At 43.3% G+C, this 21,764-nt stretch overlaps 1 pseudogene; it reads right to left on the bottom strand.

The window, feature by feature from the left end:
* Nucleotides 1–4,174: 4,174 nt before the first annotated feature.
* LOC118400833 (1-aminocyclopropane-1-carboxylate synthase-like protein 1) lies at nucleotides 4,175–20,883 on the bottom strand (annotated as a pseudogene).
* Nucleotides 20,884–21,764: the final 881 nt, after the last annotated feature.

The following is a 21,764-nucleotide window of genomic DNA, read 5'->3' as shown; positions in this document are numbered from 1 at the left end:
ATCTACCTCAGTTTAGGAGCCCAAGATCGCTGATCTATTGAGTAAGTCCTGCTGTATGACTACAACAATGTTGTCCTGCCCTTTGTTTTGTTATGTGTTCACCCCTTGACTTTCTCCACATTTTGTTGTGTTACAAAGTGGGATTCAAATTGATTTAATTGTCATTTTTTGGTCAACGATCTACACAAAATACTCTAATATCAAATTAGAGAATTTTTATTAAAATCTATGGAAAATAAAACACCAATATACTGTGATTAGATAAGTATTCAACCCCCTGAGTCAATACATGTTAGAATCACCTGTGAGTATTTCAGGGTAAGTCTCTAAGAGCTTTGCAAACCTGGATTTTACAATATTTGCCCATTATTCTTGAAAAGAAATGTCAAGCTCTGTCAAGTTGGTTGTTGATCATTGTGAGACAGCCATTTTCAAGTCTTGCCATATATTTTTTTAAGCTGATTTAAGTCAAAACAGAAACTAGGCCACTCAGGAACTTTCAATTTCATCTTTGTAAGTAAGTGTATATTTGGCCTTGCATTTTAGGTTATTGTCCTGCTGAAAGGTGGATTGTCTCGCAGTGTCTGTTGGAAAGCAGAGTAAAGACGGTTTCCCTCTAGGATTTGTCCTGTGCTTAGTTCTATTCCTTTTCATCCTACAAAATCTCACTTGTCCTTGCCGATGACAACCATACCAATAGCATGATGCAGACACCACCATGCTTGAAAATACAAAGAGTGTTACTCAGTGATGTGTGTACGTTGGATTTGCCCCAATCATAATGCTTTGTATTCAGGACAAAAAGTTAATTTCTTTGCCACATTTTTTGCTGTGTTAGTTTGATATTTGTATTCTGTACAGGCTTCCTTCATTTCACTCTGTCATTTAGGTTTGTATTGTGGAATTAACTACAATGTTGTTCATCCATCCTCAGTTTTCTACTATCACAGTCATTTAACTCTCCAACTGGTTTAAAAATCACCATTAGTCCAATGGTAAAATCCCTGAGTGGTTACCTTCCTCTCCGTCAAACGAGTTAGGAAGCTCGCCTGTATTTTTGTAGTCACTGGGTACATTGATACACCATCCAAAGTGTAATGAATAACTTCACCATGCTCAAAGGAATATTCAATGTCTGCTTTTTTTTAACCAATAGATGCACTTGTTTGCGAGGCATTGGAAAACCTCCCTCGCCTTTGTCATTGAATCTGTGCTTGAAATTCACTGCTCGAGTGAGGGACCTTACAGATAATTGTGTATGTGGGGTACAGAGATGGGGGTAGTCACTCAAAAATCATGTTAAACACTTATTGCGCACAGAGTTAATGCATGCAACTTATGTTATTTGTAAACATGTCTAAAAACATAATTCCACTTTGACATGTGTCAATCAGTGACACAAAATCAAAATGTTATCCATTTTAATTTCAGGCTGTAACAACAAAATATGGAAAAAGTGAAGGGGTGTGAATACTTTCTGAAGGCACTATTTGTGTAACCCGAGTGAGTATGCCTAGTAGGTGTTACGAGATGTCGCCAAGCCAATAGATGGCGTTGCTGTTATGTGTACCTGAGTGTGATACTATATAGTACTATGCACTGAATGGAGCTGTATGCATGCTACCGAGTGATGCTTAAGTAAAGGCTTTCTAATCAACCTTACCTTGGTCTTGTACACAATAAATAAGTAATTCCAGTACCAGAGCCTAAGGACATGAAGGGTGATACATACAACAACTTTACATTTTTTCGAGCACAATGAGAAAACTATGAGATAGCTACCAGTCTGGACAAAAAAAGCAAGCAAAAGTCTGCATAGCAACTCTGCTAACCGTAATGAGAAAGGAATGTAATCTCTTACAGCGGCATCTTCATATGCCAGAAGCAGAGAGAACTGACCCGGTAAAGGCGCCACAGAAACACTTTGAGCCATCCAGGAACGTGATCTATGAGAGGTACATGTCTAATGCTTGTCAACAAAGTCAATGTGAAACAACAGAGCAGTACACTGCAAATCTGAGAAAGATAGCAGATGTGAATTTGGCATATTACGAGAGGAACTGGTCCGTGACAGGCTTGTCATAGGCACTAAAGATATAGCTGCGCATGCTCAGAGAACCAAACCTCACACTGAACAAAGCTATTGACTTGTGTCGTTCAAGTAAACAAGCACAAAGGCAAAACAGGAAAATTGATGGAGGTGAACCAGAGATTGTACATTATACCTCCCGTGAGCGACGTTCAGAATCAAAATGCCAAACATATGGTCATAAACAGACAGAGTTTACAGGGGATAATAAGAAACAGAATGCCAAACGATGTACCCTGTCAAGACTGTGGTTCAGTACATGTCAAAGCCAAATGCCCTGCATACAGTGTCACCTGTAAATCACTTTACCAGAGTTTGTAAACATAACCAAGACTAAGGTGATGATTGTGGACTACAGGTAAAGGAGGAACGAGTACGCCCCCATTCTCAGCGATGGGGCTGTAGTGGAGCAGGTTGAGAGATTCAAGTTCCTTGGTGTCCACATCACCAACAAACTGGAATGGTCCAAACACATTAAGACAGTGGTGAAGAGGGCACAACAAAGCGTATTCCACCTCCGGAAATTAAAAAGATTTGGCATGGGTCCTCAGATCCTCAAAAGGTTCTACAGCTGCAACATCGAGAGCATCCTGACTGGTTGCATCACTGCCTGGTACAGCAATTGCTCAGCGTCCGACCGCAAGGCACTACAGAGGGTAGTGAGTACGGCCCAGTACATCACTGGGGCTAAGCTGCCTGCCATCCAGGACCTCTACACCAGGCGGTGTCAGAGGAAGGCCCTAAAAATTGTCAAAGACCCCAGCCATAGACTGTTCTCTCTACTACCGCATGGCAAGCAGTACTAGAGTGCCAAGTCTAGGACAAAAAGGCTTCTCAACAATTTTTACCCCAAAGCCATAAGACTCCTGAACAGGTAATCAAATGGCTACCCGGACTATTTGGATTGTGTGTCCCCCCAACCCCTCTTTTACGCTGCTGCTACTCTCTGTTTATCATGTATGCATAGTCACTTTAACTATACATTAATGTACATACTACCTCAATTGGGCCGACCAACCAGTGCTCCCGCACATTGGCTAACCAGGCTATCTGCATTGTGTCCCACCACCCACCACCTGCCAACCTCTCTTTACGCTCCTGCTACTCTCTGTTAAACATACATGTATAGTCACTTTAACCATATCACATGTACATACTACCTCAATCTAACCGGTGTCTGTATGTAGCCTTGCCTCTTTTATAGAATAACAGCCATTCAGAACATGGATACACCGACTGATGTCAAGTCACTAGAGAGGCTGTTGGAGTTTGTGCAATATCTAGCATTATTCATGCCCTGCCTATCTGGATTTGTGTGAGCCACTCAGAAGACTGACTGACAAGGACATTGATTGGACATGGCTACCACAGCATGACGCAGCAGTTGAGACGATCAAACAGTTAGTCACACAACACCCAGTGCTCAAATACTACGACCTGAATGAAGAAGTCACACTGCAGTGTGATGCCAGTTTGGACGCAGCCCTTCTACAGAAAGGACAACCTGTTGCATTTACCTCCAGAACATTGACTCAGACAGAACAAAGATATGCACAGATTGAGAAAGAATGTCTCTCCATTGTTTTTGCTTGTGACAAGTTTGACCAGTACCTACAAGGCAGAGAGTTAATCAATAAACAGCAACCACAAACCGCTTGAGACGATATTCATGAAATCCCTACTCACAGCACCCAAGCGACTGCAGAGAATGTTGCTAAAGGAGACGATATTCATGAAATCCCTACTCACAGCACCCAAGCGACTGCAGAGAATGTTGCTAAAGGAGACGATATTCATGAAATCCCTACTCACAGCACCCAAGCGACTGCAGAGAATGTTGCTAAAGGAGACGATATTCATGAAATCCCTACTCACAGCACCCAAGCGACTGCAGAGAATGTTGCTAAGGCTACAAATATACCAACTCCATGTGCAATACAAACAAGGAAAATAACTACATGTAGCTGAATATACCAACTCCATGTGCAATACAAACTATGAAAATAACAACATGTAGCTGACTTCCTGTCCAGAACAGCTCAATCAACCACAGAGCACAGAGAAATGCAAAACACCAGCCACGGTCTACGCTATGGGTCTATCCACAACTGACCTGGAACAGGTGGATCACACCAGTGATGTCAACATCTCAACTAAGACAATGGAGTCAATCAAAGCACACTGTTCCCAGGACCCACTGTTTCAGGCTCTGTACACACAAATCATGCTTGGAACCAAACAGGCTGGCTTGGAACCAAACAGGCTGTGAGTCACACACTGAAAGATTTATGGACGTACAAAGAGGAGCTCACCACAGAAAATGTACTGATATTTAAAGGAAACAGGGTCTTCATCCCTGACATGTTACGTGCTGATTTCCTACACAAAATACACTGTGTAGAGGCCAGTCTCAGAAAGGCATGTGATGCTGTTTTCTGGCCAAGGATTACAAAAGATCTAAAAGATCGTAAAGATCTTTATCAGCAAATGTGCCACCTGCAACTCCATCCAGAAGAGAGAACAAAAGGAGACACTCATCCCCCACCAAATCCCTCCCATGGTCCAAGATCGCGATGGACTTACTCACAGCCAACAAAAACAACAACCTAATCATGGTCGATTATTTCTTGGACTACTGCGAGCTTGACGAGGTGAATGACTCCACATCAGACACCATCATTGAATGCTGCAAAAAGCAGTTCAGCAGACATGGCGTTGCCCACACTGTTGTTTCTGATAATGCCTCCCCCCTTCTCCAGAATGGACTTTCAAAAATATGCTAATTAGTGAGACTTTAAACATGCGACATCATCACCGTATCACAGCCAAAGCAATGGCAGAATGGAAAATTGCCAAAACGCTTCTAAAAAAAGTCTGCGATGGATGGTGGAGACCCATGGAATGCAGTGTTGGCATGGCGGAATACTCCAACAGGGGGACTTAACAGTTCTCCGGTACAGCGACTCATGTCCAGACGCACAATCCTACCCATCATGAAAAATCTGCTCGAACTCCAAGCGGTACAAAATGTAATTCAAAGAAAACAAGCAAAAAGGGCTGACAGCAAAACAATGGCACACATGCCACTGACATTCCAAACATCATCCAAGGACAAACAGTAAGGGTTCTTCTCCACCCCAACAACCCAGCCAGCAATTGGACACTGGACATATGCACTGATCATCTCAGTGACCGGTCAAATGAAGTACTGCCGAATGGTAAAAAATACAGCAGAAACAGAAAAGACATCCGTGCAGTGACTGAACAACTCAGGATCCCCCAACAAACAAACACGGATGAGGGTGACTGGGGTCCATGGAACGAACCTGCCATCCAAGCAGGTGGTGAACAACAGACTGCTGATATGGAAGCAGCCCCACTGCCTGAAAATATAACTCCAGAACCAGAACCAGGAAAAATATCAGGCAGCCCGTGAGATACTCCAGAGACTATGTTGTTTAATCTTTTGCTGTAAGAGGGAATATTTTTTGGGGAAGAGGGTAGTCTGCTTATTGACTTTAAAGTTGATGCTTATTGAAGGTACTTGAATAAGAACAGTTGTGTTTTTTGTTAACAGTGTAATGTTTTCACTGGCAAGTGTCTAACCCTGTTTATGAGTCGGGGAGCAGTAATCTTAATTTGTTGTGTAAAGGAAGATGTTACGAGATGTCGCCAAACCAATAGATGGCTTTTATGTGTATCTGAGTGTGATACTAGTGCTAGCGAGCCAAGTTAGAGATGACTTATTATGCACTGAATGGAGCTGTATGCATGCTACCAAGTGATGCTTAAGTAAAGATTTTCTAATCAACATTACCTTGGTCTTGTACAGAACAAATAGCACACAAAATGTTTATTCATTTTATTCAAAACGTTTTGTGTGACTTGAAAACAAATCACAAAGAAATGTCAGTTATATATCTGTCATTCTCCTTGAAAGCGGGTCTAAGGAGCGGTATATCTGTTCTATGTGGATATTTACAGTCAAAGTCGGAAGTTTACATACATACTTAGGTTGGAGTCATTAAAACTCGATTTCCAACCACTCCACCAATTTCTAGTTAACAAACTAGTTCTGGGTCCGCGCCCAGGCTCTGTCGTAACCGGCCGCGACCGGGAATTCCATGGGGCCATGCACAATTGGCATAAATTGGTGCGGCTGGCTTCCGGGTTGGATGTGTGCTGTGTTAAGAAGCCGTGCGACTTGGTTGGGTTGTGTATCGGAGGACGCATGACTTTCAACCTTCCTCTCTCCCGAGCCAGTACGGGAGTTGTAGCGATGAGACAAGATAGTAGCTACTAACAATTGGATACCACGAAATTGGGGAGAAAAAAGGGGGGTAAACATTTTTTTTACTTGTTTTGGCAATTGGGTAAAAACATCTACTTTGCGCATGACACAAGTAATTTTTACCAACAATTGTTTACAAACAGATTATTTCACTGTATCACAATTCCAGTGGGTCAGAAGTTTACATACAGTAAGTTGACTGTGTTGACAGCTTAGAAAATTCCATAAAATTATGTCATGGCTTTAGAAGCTTCTGATAGGCTCATTGACATCATTTGAGTCAATTGGAGGTGTACCTGTGGGTGTATTTCAAGGCCTACCTTCAAACTCAGTGCCTCTTTGCTTGACATCATGGGAAAATCAAAAGAAATCAGCCAAGAACTAAGAAAGAAAATTATGGACCTCCACAAGTCTGGTTCATCCTTGGGAGAAATTTACAAATACCTGAAGGTACCACGTTCATCTGTACAAACAATAGTACGCAAGTATAAACACCATGGGACCAAGCAGCCATCATACAGCTCAGGAAGGAGACGCGTTCTGTTCCTAGAGATGAACGTACTTTGGTGCGAAAAGTGAAAATCAATCCCAGAACAACAGCAAAGGACCTTGTGAAGATTCAGGAGGAAACAAGCACCAAAGTATATATATCCACAGTAAAATTAGTCCTATATCGACATAACCTGAAAGGCCGCTCAGCAAGGAAGAAGCCACTGCTGCAAAACCTCCATAAAAAAGCCAGACTACAGTTTTCAACTGTACATGGCGACAAAGATTGTACTTTTTGGAGAAATGTCCTCTGGTCTGATGAAACAGAAATAGAACCGTTTGGCCATAATGACCATTGTTATGTTTAGAGGAAAAAGGGGGAGGCTTGCAAGCCGAACACCACCATCCCAACCGTGAAACACAGTGGTGGCCGCATCATGTTGTGGGGGTGCTTTCCTGCAGGAGGGACTGGTGCACTTCACAAAATAGATGGCATCATGAGGCAGGACAATTATGTGGATATATTGAAGCAACATTTCGGGACATAAGTCAGGAAGTTAAAGCTTGTTCGCAAATGGGTCTTCCAAATGGACAATGACTCCAAGCATACTTCCAAAGTTGTGGCAAATGGCTTAAAGACAACAAAGTCAAGGTATTGGAGTGGCCATTGCAACGCCCTGACCTCAATCCTATAGAACATTTGTTGACAGAACTGAAAAAGTGTGTGCAAGCAAGGAGGACTACACACCTGACTCAGTTACATCAGCTCTGTCAGGAGGAATGGGCCAAAACTTACCCAACTTATTGTGGGAAGCTTGTGGAAGGCTACCCGAAACGTTTGACCCAAGTTAAACAATTTAAAGGCAATGCTACCAAATACTAATTGAGTGTATGTAAACGTCTGACCCACTGGGAATGTGATGAAGGGAAAAAAGAGCTGAAATCATTCTCTCTACTATTATTTTGACATTTCACATTCTTGGTGAATGGTGTAGTGGTGATCCTAACTGACCTAAAACAGGGAATTTGTACTAGGATTAAATGTCAGGAATTGTGAAAAACTGAGTTTAAATGTATTTGGCTAAGGTGTATGTAAACTTCCGACTTCAACTCCATATGCTTCCCGTTCAGAGGTTTCTTTTCTGCATCATTTACTTTCGGTTTTGTACACCATCTTCAATAAACTGAAAATACAATATTTTAAGTTATTGAAAAGATATTTCACAGCTGTTTCCATGGTACAATTAATCTCTGTTTTGTCACAAACTGAAAGTAGGGGAACTATTTGAATTTTAGCAAGCAATTAAATGGCAGAGCGAAATAAATATTTTTTCAAACTTTTTTGAGTAATCCTCTGATTTTAAATGCATTGTCCACACATGTGGTTGTATTGTGTTTTAAATTCTCAAACAAATCTACAGTGCCTTCAGAAAGTATTCATACCACTTGACTTTCTCCACATTTTGAAAATTTGAGTAACTTTGAAAGTTTCTTCAAGTGCAGTCGCATAAATCATCAAGCGCTATGATGAATCTGGCTCTCATGAGGACCATCACAGGAAAGGAAGACCCAGAGTTAGCTCTGCTGCAGAAGATAGGTTCATTAGAGTTACCAGTCTCAGAAATTGAAGCCCAAATAAATGCTTCACAGAGTTCAAGTAACAGACACATCTCAACATCATCTGTTCAGAGGAGACAGTGTGAATCAGGCCTTCATGGTCGAATTGCTGCAAAGAAACCACTACTAAACAACACCAATAAGAAGAGACTTGCTTGGGCCAAGAAACACAAGCAATGGACATTAGACCGGTGGAAATCTGTCCTTTGGTCTGATGAGTCCAAATTGGAGAATTTGGATTCCAACCACCGTGTCTTTGTGAGACGCAGAGTAGGTGAACGGATGATCTCTGCATGTGTGACTCCCACCGTGAAGCATGGAGGAGCTGGTGACACTGTCTGTGATTTATTTAGAATTCAAGATACACTTAACCAGCATGGCTACCACAGCATTCTGCAGAGATACGCCATCCCATCTAGTTTGCACTTAGTGGGACTATCATTTGTTTTTTATCAGAACAATGGCTCAAAACAGGCTGTGTACCTCCAGGCTGTGTAAAAAAAAACTCCAGGCTGTGTAAGGGCTATTTGACCAAGGAGAGTGATGGAGTGCTGCATCAGATGACCTGGCATCCACAATAACCTGATCTCAACCCAATTGAGATGGTTTGGGATGAGTTGGACCGCAGAGGGAAGGAAAAGCAGCCAACAAGTACTCAGCATATGTGGGAACTCCAAGACGGTTAGAAAAGCATTCCTCATGAAGGTGGTTGGGAAAATGTCAAGAGTGTGCAAAGCTGTCATCAAGGCAAAGGGTGGCTACTTTGAAGAATCTCAAATATAAAATATTTTGTTTAAAACTTTGCGTTACTACATGATTCCATATCTGTTATTTCATAGTTTTGATGTCTTCACTATTATTCTACAATATAGGAAATAGTAAAAATAAATAAAAACCCTTTGAACACATCTAGCAGCTCTGGTTCCTGCCCGGCTGAGAGTTCAGGAGTGTTCTTCTCCAGCCAATCAGAGGAGCGGATCTGTTGCCTCAGGGCACCAATCAGGGAGTCCAGACTGCCTGTGGGATGGGACGTCTAGCAGTCCAGCAAGACAAAGTCTTCATTGGCTAATGGGATGGCATCAGGGTCAGGCTTATCCTTCTCCCCTGGCTCTTCTGATGATGAGCTGTTCTTGGGCAAGGGTGTTGACTTGACAGCCACAGCTTTGTGTGAGCCTGTTGTGTCCCTCTTTGATGTCATCTTTGTCCCTTCCTTCTCGGTGGCCTCGTTGGTTGTGCCTATGTCAGGGGTGGATGTGGCCTTATCTGTCTCCTCCAGGGCCTTCCTGATCCTCTGCATGCCTATAACAACCACACATAACACAATGAAGATATGGCAAGTAAAGGAAAACAGGACAGAGAAAGGGAGTAGAAAGAGAGGAGGAAAAAAGGCTAAAACTGTTTCCTGTTTCTATCGTCATGAGAGGAGAAAAACAGATGAAGTGATTGATGAAGGTACCGAGCGTCAGGTATTGATGTCGGTCGGTGAAGACGATGCAGAACCAGCCAGGAGTGTAGCAGTGGAAGGCTTGGCCACAGCTCAGCACCACCTTGTATTTCAGTAAACACCTCCACAGAGACAGCTCCTCCACAAACGATGGTTCACGCAGGTACTGACAGACAGGGGGAGGAAGGAGAGAGAGATGTTGTTGTTGTAGTTGCTGTTAATGTTATTATCATTACCACTACTACTAGGCCTACTATTATTATTGCTTTATTACTGTTAGTCCGACCATTGTTGTTGCATGTGTACTTTGACAATGTAAGTAAATTTAACTTGCCATGTCAATCAAGTCTATTAAATTGAGAGAGAGTGAGAAAGAAAGAGAGAGAGGAGCAACCATGTCAGGAAGAACCAACACAGCATCTCCTCACTATCCAGTCTTCTAACCCCAACCCTGTGTCAGTGTCCTTACCTTCCTGAGGTCAGCCCAGATGTAGAAGCCAGCAGGCTGGTGGAGGTAGTGGACTCCCAGGCTCTGTAGCTCCTCATTCATGTGAGCGGACTGCATTCTCAGCCTGTTATATGGAAGAAATATCCCATCGATCCAATCTACAATAGAAAACAGGTATGTTAAACTCCCTAATCAGGGTGATATAGTATGTCCTCTCATCTAGTGTGAGTGTGTGTGTGTGTCCGTTCACCTGTCCTGGAGCAGCCTTGCCATCTGATGCTGTATTGTATCAGGGACACCATGGAACATCCACAGCTTATCCAGAGCTTCGACCAAGTCCCTGTTGTCAGAGTACACAGTTCCCACACACATCCTGCCATCGCAAAGTCCTGCACAAGGACAACACAAATGAGACAGGCATGAATCTAAGCGGGGGGCCAGATAGTCCCCACAACAACATGTATGTACAAACACATTCAGACACGTATGCTCATGCACTCACACACAGTGCATTTGGAAATTATTCAGACCCCTTGACTTTTTCCAAATTTTATTAAGTTATATAGTCTCATTCTAAAATACATAAAAGTAATTGTGTTTCTCATTAATCTACACACAATACCTCATTTTTTGTATATGTATTAAACATAAAACAGAAATACGTTATTTACATACAGTGGGGCAAAAGAGTATTTAGTCAGCCACCAATTGTGCAAGTTCTTCCACTTAAAAAGATAAGAGAGGCCTGTAATTTTCATCACAGGTACACTTCAACTATGACAGACAAAATGAGAGAAAAAATCCAGAAAATCACATTGTAGGATTTTTAATGAATTTATTTACAAATTCTGGTGGAAAATAAGTATTTGGTCAATAACAAAAGTTTATCTCAATACTTTGTTATATACCCTTTGTTGGCAATGACAGAGGTCAAACATTTTCTGTAAGTCTTCACAAGGTTTTCACACATGAATGGAAGAAACAAACTTATAGCGTGATACCCAAGAAGAATCGAGGCTGTAATCGCTACCAAAAGTGCTTCAACAAGGTACTGTGTAAAGGGTCTGAATACTTATGTAAACGTCATATTTCCGTTTTTTATTCATTTTTAATTTGCAAACAATATTTTTTTTTTAAAACAGTTTTTGCTTTTTCATTATGGGGTATTGTGTGTAGATTGATGGGGGGAAAAAACAATTTAATACATTTTAGAATAAGGCTTTAATGTAATAGAATGTGGAAAAAGTCAAGGGTTCTGAATACTTTCCGAATGCACTGTATGCATGTGCAGGCAAACGCACACACACTCACTTTAGACTCAAACCTTGCTGATCCCCCACATCACATGTGTTCTCAGTCAGTCCAGCAAGCTGCAAGCACAACATTGTTAATGTACATTCAATAAGAAGGGTTTGAGTGTGTGTGTGTCATACCTCTCCATGATAAGGACACTGTGGAAGGTGGCTCTCTCTTCATACACCATCAGCATGTACACCTCATCTACAATGGTGTGCAACTCATGCCTGAGACAGGGGGAAGGAAAGGAGAGAACAGGGAGGAAAAGTGAAATAATGTATTATTAATTTGTATTGCATTGTTTTACGATGTTTATTGTTCTTTATTACAAAGGCAATGCAAGCAGGCATTTTAAACACTATCGGTAGACAGCCTGAGAGAGCAGTGTGTAACAGAACAGGGCTGGTTTATGGCTACTGCAACTCAGTGCATGGGTAGTAGGTCTGTAGAGGGTGTTAATGCTGAGAGCGCCACTAAAACTAGAACAGATGGTTTTGGGAGAGTCCTCAGCCCTTAGTTGTACTTTACAGTAAAACTACAGTCATGATACTTGGGCGTTTTATGCGCTGAGGGAAAACATATTGTACAATATGGAAATGTGGTGTGAGGAAAAAAAATTACCTCTTGACAAACTTCAGGAAGCCAGTCCTGAGGGGAGTGGACCTCAGCCAGGGGGTTATGGGAGTTCACCAGGATCATGACTCTGACATTCACTCCCTGGCAGGAACACAACAAGGGACAGTTGTACCGATGATGATTCTAGTGCCTCTATCTTAATTTATGAATTGATAACTATTTCGGTTGGGTTGGGGGGTAGGGGGGGTACCTCGCTAGTGGCCTTCCCCATAGCTTTCTCCAGTGTTTCCACAGCGAGGTGGAAAGCCGACTGCCAAAAGGTTAAACACACACAATAAGCACACATCAAATACAACCGAGGGTGGTACAGTGCATTCAGACCCCTTGACCGTTTCCACATTTTGTTACCTTATTCTAAAATGAATTAAATTGTCGCCCTCCCCGATCAATCCACGAACAGTACCCCACAATGAAAAAGCAAAAACAGGTTTTTAGATATTTTTGAAAAGGTATACAAATTAAACTGAAATATCACATTTATGTAAGTATTCATACTCAGTACTTTGCTGAAGCACCTTTGGCAGTGATTACAGTCTCGAGTCATCTTGGGTATGAGGCTACAAGCTTGGCATGCCTGTATTTGGGGAGTTTTTCCCCATTCTTCTCTGCAGATCCTCTCAAGCTCTGTCAGGTTGGATGGGGAGCGTCGCTGCACAGCTATTTTCAGGTCTCTCCAGAGATGTTCAAATTGTGTCTTAGTCCAGAATCTGGCTGGGCAACTCAAGGACATTCAGAGACTTGTCCCAAAGCCACTCCCGCATTGTCTTGGCTGTGTGCTTAAGGTTGTTCCCCTATTGGAAGGTGACCCTTTGCCCGATGTCTGAGGTCCTGAGCGGTCTGGAGCAGATTTTCATCAAGGATCTCTCTGTACTTTGCTCCTCTCATCTTTACCTCGATTCTGACAAATCTCCTAGTCCCTGCCTCTGAAAAACACCTCCACAGCATGATGCTGCCACCACCATGCTTCGCCGTAGGGATGGTGCCAGGTTTACTCCAGTTGTGACACTTGACATTTAGACCAAAGAGTTCCATCTTGGTTTAATCAGACCAGAGAATCTTGTTTCTCATGGTCTGAGAGTCTTTAGGTGACTTTTGGCAAACTCCAAGCAGGCTGTCATGTGCCTTTTACTGAGGAATGGCTTTCATCTGGCCACTCTAAAATAAAGGCCTGATTGGTGGAGTGCTGCAGAGATGGTTGTCCTTCTGGATGGGTCTTCCATCTCCACTGAGGAACTCTGGAGATCTGTTAGAGTGACCAGCTCCCTGACCAAGGCCCTTCTCCCCCGATTGCTCAGTTTGGCCGGGCGGCCAGCTCTAGGAAAAGTCTTGGTGGTTCCAAACTCCTTCCATTTAAGAACGATGGAGGCCACTGTGTTCTTGGGGACCTTCAATGCTGCAGAACTGTTTTGGTGCCCTTCCCCAGATCTGTGCCTCAACACAATCCTGTCTCGGAGCTCTACGGACAATTCTTTTGAACTCATGGATCGGGTTTTTCTCTGACATGCACTGTCAACTGTGGGACCTTATATTGACAGGTGTGCCTTTCAAAATCATGTCCAATCAATTGAATTTACCACAGGTGGACTCAAATCAAGTTGTAGAAATATCTCAAGGATGATCAATGGAAACAAGACGCACGTAAGCTCAATTTCGAGCCGAACACCACTGTAGGGATGCACATCCTCAGTGACCACTATAGAATGGCGTTGAAATAAGGATTGCATCTAAAACACACACACTGAGTCTGAGTACACCTCTCTAACAAACTCAAAATCCATTAATTAAATACAGTACCATGTATTTCACAGTATTTAAAAATATATATATTTTACCTTTATTTTACTCAGCAAGTCAGTTAAGAACACATTCTTATTTTCAATGACAGCCTAGGAACAGTGGGTTAACTGCCTGTTCAGGGGCAGAACACCAGATTTGTACCTTGTCAGCTCGGGGATTTGAACTTGCAACCTTTCGGTTACTAGTCCAACACCCTAACCACTAGGCTACACTGCCGTATGATAAGGCATGGGTGACATTTAAAGGTTCAGTTACAGTATATTATGCAATCCATAGGTGAAACAACTGGACATACTATTTGAGTGTACTTTAAGTGAGTTGAACTAACCTTGCAGGTCACAAAGCACTGCGGCTATGAATGAGAAGAGGGAGCCACAGCCATTCATCACCATAACCTGAACCCACACACACACACAAATAAGACACTAGCTTTATGAGTAAAAACATTCTTCATAATTTAAATGGTTGAGTAAGTACAAATGTTCTCCACAAATGTACCGAAACATCTACTATATGTAAATAGTTGACGATCAGCGAATGCCATAATGTAGTTATTTTGTTAGATACTTCCCCCTATTAGCTGAAAAGCCATTTTCAAAGCCATTTTAGCTGTCGCTCTAGCAGTTCGGTCTCAACAGATTCACAAATCATGTTTTGAAGTGAGATATTGAATCTGTCATTCTGCCCCTGAACAAGGCAGTTAACCCACTGTTCCTAGGCCGTCAAAATGGACTTTTTGGTCTTAAGTTAAGGTTAGGGTTAGACATAAGGTTAGCAGTGTGCTTGATGTTAGGGTTAGGTTTAAAATGACATAAGAGACATTTTAGAAATAGGCAGGCTATACGACTTTGTAACTGTGGTAACTAGTGACGACCTTTCTCCCTGGTGCACTCGTTCGTTCGTGAGCTGGCTGCTCGTTCTAAATAGTATCAGCTAATCTGTTCAAAACAGTGGCAACGTGCAGCAGTTGTCATTCGGTTTTTGACATGCAAAAGCGAAATAGGTGTATTTATGCTGTTGTTCAAATGCACAGATCACTTTATATATCGTCTCAAAGAAACTACTGGTAGTTCAAAAACTTGGCATCATATTTCTTTCATGCTGCTTTGTTGACAACTCCCAACCACCTTGCACCCGGGTATTCTGCCACCAGCAGCCACCACTGTCTTTAACTATTCATACCCATGGATTAATAGCCTCCAATACTTGATGAATACATTCCATTTTCTGTGGGCCTAAGCACTTTTACTGTCATTAATGTGGTAAATGAAAGTCATTAATTGAGTCGAATCCACTGGTATCACAAGCCTAAATGAGTCACTATACTTATAATACAGTAATAATATAATGAAGTAGTCTAGAAATCACATCACTCCTTAAAGGCCAGGATTATACACTAGACTAGAGCCATTATACAGTACAAGGGCTAAGGAGAGGCAGTTTACTCACCTGGGTCAGGGAAACCACAGTAGTGAGACAAGAACCTGGACACCTCTTCTCTCAGACTACAGATCGGATATCGTCGTCGTCATCATCATCTCCCCCACCACTATTACCATCACCATCATCCTAATCGCTGCTCTAATAAACATCTTCCTTCTGTGTAATAAACCTGTTATCAAATTGTAGTTTAAATGTCTCTAATGTACCATAACCATCCTTTTCAAATAACACATGACATATGGAGTCATATACAAGGAGATTTCTTACAAGTGGTGGCCTTTCCAGTCATGATACTACAGCAAGGCTGGGTCGATATGTTGCATGTCAGGCTGGGTCATCTGTGGCAGTGAGGAACACGAAAGGGATTCATTTTCTGGACAGAGACAGAACGGTTACATTCAATAGGAGTGTCATGCACAGGGCCACAGATTAAATATAGCTATGGTAAGTACAGAACCACCTCTCTAATGGACATCCCACTTGCTGGTCAACACCATAGAATAAATGGTTCATTCTGATTGACAAAGTCATTGATAAGCAGTGGTGTAAAGTACTTAAGTAAAAATACCTAAGTACTACTACAGGATTTTTTTGGGGTATCTGTACTTTAATGTTCATATTTTGGATAACTTTTACTTTACTACGTTACTAAAAAGAACATAATGTACTTTTTACTCCATACATTTTCCCTGACACACAAATGTACTAGTTCCATTTTGAATGCTTAGCAGTACAGGAAGATGGTCCAATTCACGCACTTCTCAAGAGATCCCCCTGGCATCTCTACTGCCTCTGATCTGACAGACTCACTAAACACAAATGCTTCATTTGTAAATTATGTCTGAGTGTTGGAGTATGCCCCTAGGTATCCATAAGTAAATACAATAAACAAGAAAATGGTAGGATCAGCATGAACAAAGATGGGTCCAGAGGTGAAACGTCCCTTGAGCTCCATGAATGCCCTGTTAGCCTCGGGGGTCCAGCAAAAACGGGTCTGAGACTTGCGGGTTAGGGCCGTGAGAGGTGCTGCCACAGCACCAAAGTTGCGTATGAAAACACCTGTAAAAATTGGCAAACCCGAGGAACCACTGGACCTGCTTGAGTGAGGTGAGACGGGGCCAGTCGGCGACCGCCTCAATCTTTACGGGGTCCATTTGGATGTCTGCAGTAGAGATAACGTGACCCAGGAAGGAAACTTGGAACTCAAACATCTCTATCTTGATATATAGTTGGCTCTGCAGCAGGCGTCTCAGGACTTGGCGGACATGCAGTATGTGTTCTGGAAGGGTTTTGGAGAAGATCAGGATGTCGTCGAGGTAAACAAAATCAAACCGATTCAACATGTTCCTAAGAGTGTCATTGGTCAATGCTTGAAAGACTGACAGTGAGTTCGATAATCTGAAGAGCATAACTAAATACTCATAGTGACCCCTAGGGGTGTTAACCTCTCTGGTACAAGTGCGTCCCACCTCGGCAATAGCCAGTGAAATTGCAGGGCGCAAAATCCCATAATTAAAATTCCTCAAACATACAAGTATTATACACCATTTTAAAGATAAACGTCTTGTAAATCCAACCACAGTGTCTGATTTTTTTTTTTTAACTCTGTTTGTTGGTGCGTTTAGTTCAGAAATCCAAAAGGCGCAATGCGCGCTCTCAATATCAAGACGAAAAGTCAAAAAAGTACAATAAAAGTTAGTAGAAACATGTCAAACGATGTTTAAAATCAATCTTCAGGTTGTTTTTGTCATAAATAATAAATATTATTTCAACCGGACAAAAGCTTCTTGAATAGAAAAGGAGAAACAAGAAATGCACGCTCCCGATCCTGCACAGGTCTCATGGCTGGAAACTTCCATTGGCCTCTCATTGAAAGTGTTGTATCTCCCTCATTTTTCAGAGTAAGAGCCTGAAACAATGCCTAACGACTGGCCACATGTAGAGGAAGCCATATATATTGTGAACTGGGTCCTACGTCTTTGTATGGTGGATAGGCTTTCAATGGAAAAACAGCCTTTCAAAATAATAGTACTTCCTGCCTTGATTTCCCTCAGGTTTTCGCTTGCCATATCAGTTCTGTTATACTCACAGACATTGTTTTAACAGTTTTGGAAACTAGAGTGTTTTCTATCCAAATCTACCAATTATATACATATCCTAGCTTCTGGGCCTAAGTAGCAGGCAGTTTAATTTGGGCACACTTTTCATCCAAAATTCTGAATACTGCCCCCAACCCTAGTGAAGTTAAAGGCATTTTTCCACTCATCTCCCTCCCTGACTCTCACTCAGCGTTGCGGAGGTCCCGTTTGGTGAAGAATTTGGCCCCTTGGGCCAACTCCAAGGCGGCGGACATCAGGGGTAGGGTTAACGATTATTGATCATAATCCGGTTCAGCCGTCTGTAATCGATGCAAGGACACAGGCCTCCATCCTTCTTACCCAAAAAGAAGAAACCTGCACCAGCTGGGGATGTAGAGGGCGAATGAAACCTGCCTGCAGCGACTCCGGGATGTAATTGTACATGCTGCTTCAAATCAAAATCAAATCAAATTTTATTTGTCACATACACATGGTTAGCAGATGTTAATGCGAGTGTAGCGAAATGCTTGTGCTTCTAGTTACGACAATGCAGTAATAACCAACAAGTAATCTAACTAACAATTCCAAAACTACTGTCTTATACACAGTGTAAGGGGATAAAGAATATGTACATAAAGATATATGAATGAGTGATGGTACAGAGCAGCATAGGCAAGATACAGTAGATGGTATCGAGTACAGTATATACATATGAGATGAGTATGTAAACAAAGTGGCATGGTTAAAGTGGCTAGTGATACATGTATTACATAAGGATGCAGTAGATGATAGTGTAGTGGTAGTAGTGGTCCTTCTGTGGCTCAGTTGGTAGAGCATGGCACTTGTAACGCCAGGGTAGTGGGTTCGATTCCCGGGACCACCCATACGTAGAATGTATGCACACATGACTGTAAGTCGCTTTGGATAAAAGTGTCAGCTAAATGGCATATATTATTATTATATAGAGTACAGTATATACGTATGCATATGAGATGAATAATGTAGGGTATGTAAACCTTATATTAGGTAGCATTGTTTAAAGTGGGGTCGAGAGGGAGTACAGACAGACCCGGGAGGTGTGGAGCCGGGTAGGAGTTATATGGCACAGTCATGTGGACAATGGGAGGGAAGGATGGGGGCTTGCCTCTTACTAAAGGCCTCCCGGAAGTTGAAGTATTCGGGAGGGAGAGTGGAGAAGTCTTGGTCTTCAATGGATGCAGGAGGACACGGCAAGGCTCTTGGTGGGGGTCTTAAGAAATTTAGTCTGGCAGTCCTTACCCCAGTCTAGTAGGTGTCCCGTGGACCAGGAGAATAGTGTGTTATGTAGCGCTAGCCAGGTGTACCCTAGGATAAGGGGGTTCTCGGGAGCAATGATCAAAAGAAAACCAAGAGTCTCTGAGTGGTTCACCCCAACCTGAAGTAGAATGGACTTGGTCTGATATTCCAGCAGTCCATCAAGGGCTTGAATCGGCAGAGGAATGGGACACTTCACGCAGGGGATTTGTCATTCTCTGGCGAAGTTGTGATCAATGAAATTATCTGCGGCCCAGGAGTCTACAAATGCTTGAATCTGGTGATGATGGTTGTCCCAGTGGAGGGTTGTGGGTAGTGACAGACGGTGACTGGGTAGCCGGAAGGTAACTGCACAGCTCTTCAGGGTCTCCCCCAGTCCTGGTGAGCCCTCGCGTCAGTTCTGGGCATGTAGCACGGAGATGGCCGAGACCTCTGCAGTAGAGGCAGCAGCCTTCACGCATGCGCCTGTCACGCACCTGTGGGCTGACGTGTGCTTCCCAGCTGCATGGGCTCCTCAATGCTGGGTTCTGGGGGCTTGGGGTGCTCAGGAACCCGGGATACTAGCGTGGTGTCAAAAAGGTGCTGTCTCACACGTTGTCTGAGGCGGTTGTCGATCCTGATTGCCAGCGTTATCAGGGCCTCAAGGTCCTCTCCCAGTTCCCGAGAGGCCAGTTCATCCTTAATGGAGGAAGACAAACCCTGGTGGAAAGTGGTGACCAGGGCCTCCGTATCCCACCCACTCTCGGCAGCGAGGGTGCGGAACACAATGGCAAAGTCAGCCACAGGTCTGGCCCCTTGGTGGATGTTGAACAGTCGGCTGCCCGCTTCTCGTCTGTCGACTGGGTGGCCGTAGACTTGTTGCAGCTTGGCAATGAAGGCTAATATGGAGTAGCTGTTCCCACACCACCGTTTCCCACGCCAGGGCTTTGCCCGGGAGTAGAGAGATGATGTAGGCAATCATGGACCGATCGGTGTGGAACAAGGAGGACTATAGCTCGAACACCAGAGAACACTGAGTGAGGAACCCATTGCATCCTCCCAGGTGGCTGTCATACTGCTCAGGGGCTGGGATCTTGGGTTCCCGGTGCAGGTTCCCTGGAGGAACTACGGCGACGCGACGCCTGTAGCACTGGGCAATGAAACTTGGAACAACTTGGAGAGTTGTTCTTGCTGTCGCCCCAGCAGTGCCCCTTGGTGGGTTACAACATTCTTGATCTGGGTGATATCTGCTGGTTCCATGTTGTGGCAGAAGCTTGCTGTGACATGGTAAGGTTGGACAGAGAAGAGACCATATGAGGAATCAGTGGTTGAGGATAAACATAATACTTTACTGAGAAACGGTAGCCACAGGATCACAGTATACTTGAAAAAACAATAAACACAAGTTTCAAACTCACTCAGGAAACTAACGTATAGGGTAAACAATAAAAGCTTCAGCAAAAGACAACATAAAACACAGCTCTTTTAACAAGAAAATCACAAGGAGTAAATTGGACACACACGATTGTTGTTAATGTCTCTAGGACAGTCTCTGCTGCCCTATGGTGACAGGTGGAACCATGACACCTTTCTCACCTGTTTGTGAAGCAGATCATAGCACAGCTTGTTCTCACTGGTGCCCATATTGATTATGCCCTGGAGACGAGAGACACAAAAATCTATCAATCTCTCAACTAATCTATCAATTGTTTTGTCTAGCACTTTTTACAGATACATTTTACACAAAGTGACATGACAAGTGGTATGAGACCAAACACAGCTCTGAAACAACTCCACTCAACATGGGGAGCAGCAGCAGTGTTGGAAACTCACATTGGGGTTGTCAGTATCGTGGTATTTGTCAGCGTGGTACTGGGTGTAGCCCTCCTGCAGAATACCCTGATGCTGTCTGATGGAGTTGCCACAGCAAAACAGGTACACACTGTGGCCAGAGGTCTTTGCAACACTCAGTGTGGCCAGCATTCTCTCAAGTTTAGAAGAGCCAGGGGCTGGGAGGGATGGTGGTGGGGCACTGTAACGTCCATGGAGAATAAGAGCACCTCCTCCCATCTGCCCACTGCACTGAGGCTAGGAAACACTGTCACCACCGATAAATCTACGATAATCAAGAATTTCAATAAGCATTTTTCTATGGCTGGCCATGCTTTCCACCTGGCTACCCCACCACAGTCAACAGCTATGCACCCCCCACAGTAACTTGCCCAAGCCTCCCCATTTCTCCTTCACCCAAATCCAGATAGCTGATGTTCTGAAAGAGCTGCAAAATCTTGACCCCAACAAATCAGCTAGGCTAGACAATCTGGACCCTCTCTTTCTAAAATGATCCACCACAATTGTTGCAACCCCTATTACTAGCCTGTTCAACCTCTCTTTCGTAGATCCCCAAAGATTTGGAAAGCTGCCGCAGTCATCCCCCTCTTCAAAGAGGGAGACACTCTAGACCCAAACTGTTACAGACCTATAGCTATCCTTACCCTGCCTTTAAAAGGTTTTCGAAAGCCAAGTTAACAAACAGATCACCGACCATTTCGAATCTCACTGTACCTACTCCGCTATGCAATCTGGTTTCCGAGCTGGTCATTGGTGCACCTCAGCCACGCTCAAGGTCCTAAACGATATCATAACCGCCATTGATAAAAGACAATACTGTGCAGCCGTCTCCATCGACCTGGCCAAGGCTTTCGACTCTGTCAATCATCGCATTCTTATCGGCAGACTCAACAGCCTTGGTTTCTCAAATGACTGCCTTGCCTGGTCCCCCAACTACTTCTCTGTTGTCCAGACCTCCGGCAGTCTCTATGGGGGTGCCACAGGGCCGACTCTTTTCTCTGTATACATCAATG

The sequence above is a fragment of the Oncorhynchus keta genome, chromosome 22 (assembly GCF_023373465.1).
Source record: "Oncorhynchus keta strain PuntledgeMale-10-30-2019 chromosome 22, Oket_V2, whole genome shotgun sequence".
NCBI classification, from domain to species: Eukaryota; Metazoa; Chordata; class Actinopteri; order Salmoniformes; family Salmonidae; genus Oncorhynchus; species Oncorhynchus keta.
This window is presented reverse-complemented; position numbering and strand designations above follow the sequence as displayed.